General features: G+C 48.5%; 1 pseudogene across 1 annotated transcript; it reads right to left on the bottom strand.

The window, feature by feature from the left end:
• Positions 1–334: 334 nt before the first annotated feature.
• LOC116557703 lies at positions 335–1,150 on the bottom strand (annotated as a pseudogene). The gene has a single exon (XR_004271659.1). The product of XR_004271659.1 is annotated as a 60S ribosomal protein L7a pseudogene (transcript).
• Between the last annotated feature and the right edge of the window lie 972 nt (positions 1,151–2,122).

Raw genomic sequence — 2,122 nt, 5'->3', positions numbered from 1 at the left:
CTTGTTTTTTTGAGATGGAATCTCACTCTATTACCCAGGCTGGAGTGCTGTGGCATGATCTTGGCTCACTACAACCTCTGCCTCCTGGGTTCAAGCAATTCTCGTGCCTCAGCCTCCCGAGTAGCTGAGATTACAGGTACATGCCACCACGCCCAGCTAATTTTTGTATTTTTAGTAGAGATGAGGTTTCACCATGTTGGTCAGGTTGGTCTTGAACTCCTGACCTCAGGTGATTCACCCTCCTTGGCCTCCCAAAGTGCTGGGATTACAGGCGTGACCTACCATGCCTGGCCCTCTTTTCTTTTTCTTTTTTTGAAAGAAAATTTTTATTGTTTCAATTATTTTTATGTACAGAAAACTCAACAGTGTACATTTGACCCAGGTTAGTGGCAAGTTCTTTAGCCTTTGGAGCTTGGTGATGTGAGCCACAAACTTGGGATCCAGGACATTGCCTCCCCAGTGACAGCAGATCTCATTGTATCTGTCGTTGTAATTGGTCCTGATAGCTTCCACCAGCTTAGCCAAAGCGCCTTTGTCTTCCGAGTTAACCTGTGTGAAGGTGACAGTGGTGCAGGTCTTCCTGTGGACTGGACGTCCCAGTCTTGCCTTCCCCTTGATAATGCAGTAAGGGACCCCCATTTTACAACACAGGGGAGGCAAGAAGACAACCAGCTCAATGGGATCCACATCCTGTGCAATCACCACCAGCTGAGCTTTCTTGTTCTCCACCAAGGTGGTGATGGTGTTAACTCCTGCCCGAAAGACAGGTGGTCTCTTAGTGGGGACGTCCCCTTTGCCAGCAGCTTTCTTCTCGGCCCAGGCCAACAGCCTCTGCTTCTTCTCTTGCTTTGTCTCTGGTCTGTACTTGTGGGCCAGCTTAAGCAGCTGAGTAGCTGTTTGGCGGTCCAGGGCCTGGGTGAGCTGGTTAATTGCAAGAGGCACTTTCAGCCGCTTATAGAAGATAGCTCTCTGCTGCTGCAACCTGATATAGCAGGGCCATTTCACAAAGCAGGTGAGGTCTCTTTTGGGCTGGATGTGCTGTCCAATGCCAAACTTCTTAAGCCTTTTCTCAAGCAGGGGATTCAGCAGCTTCTTGGCCTCCTGCTTCTTCACGACAGCAGGGTCTGGAGCCCCCTTCTTCCCCTTGGCCTTCTTTTCAGCATCTTGGGTGGCGGGAGGAAAGAGCCTCTTTTCTTTATAAATTACTCAGCCTCAGGTATTTCTTTGTAGGAATAACAGACAGACAGGGTGCTTGTTAAAAACACAAATTCCTGGGCCCCATACCCAGCCCTATTGAATCAGATCCTGAAGAAGGGTCCCAGGAATAAATGTTTTAGACACACTCTGTAGTTGAGTCTTTTTTTTTTTTTTTTAAAGAGACAGTTTGCTCTGTCACCCAGGTTGGAGTACAGTGGTGCAATCACCATACTCGCTGAACCGTCACACTCCTGGCCTCAAGCAATCCCCACATCTCAACCTCCCACATAGCTGGGACTACAGGCATGTGCCACCCATGCTCTGCTAATTTTTTAAATACAATTTTTATGGAGATGGGATCTCCCTATGTTGCCCAGGCTGGTCGTAAACTCCTAGCTCCAAGTGATCCTCCCACCTTGGCCTCCCAAAGTGCTGGGATTACAGGCGTGAGCCACTGCACCTGGCTGTAGTTGACTTTTATGCTTATTAAGATGTTGGAACTAGCTGGGTGCAGTGGCTCACGCCTGTAATCCCAGCACTCTGGGAGGCCGAGGTGGGCGGATCACGAGGTCAAGAGATCGAGACCATCCTGGCCAACATGGTGAAACCCCGTCTCTACTAAAAATACAAAAATTAGCTGGGCGTGGTGGCATGCGCCTGCTAGTCCCAGCTACTCGGGAGGCTGAGGCGAAAGAATCGCTTGAACCCAGGAGGCGAGGTTGCAGTGAGCCGAGATTGCACCACTCTCCTCTAGCCTGGCATCAGAGCAAGACTCGGTCTCAAAAAAAAAAAAAAAAAGAAAGAAAAGAAAAAAGATGTTGGAACTGTTTAAAGAAGGAACATTGACTCATCGCTGAGTAATCACCATGGCAACCAAATAATCCATCACCTGAACCATATTCCAAACCATTTTATGTGTACTATC

This window comes from Sapajus apella, unplaced genomic scaffold (genome assembly GCF_009761245.1).
Source record: "Sapajus apella isolate SASKATOON/1434 unplaced genomic scaffold, GSC_monkey_1.0 scaffold20, whole genome shotgun sequence".
NCBI classification, from domain to species: domain Eukaryota; kingdom Metazoa; phylum Chordata; class Mammalia; order Primates; family Cebidae; genus Sapajus; species Sapajus apella.
The sequence above is the reverse complement of the archived record's forward strand: the minus strand, read 5'-3'. Positions and strand labels throughout refer to the sequence as shown.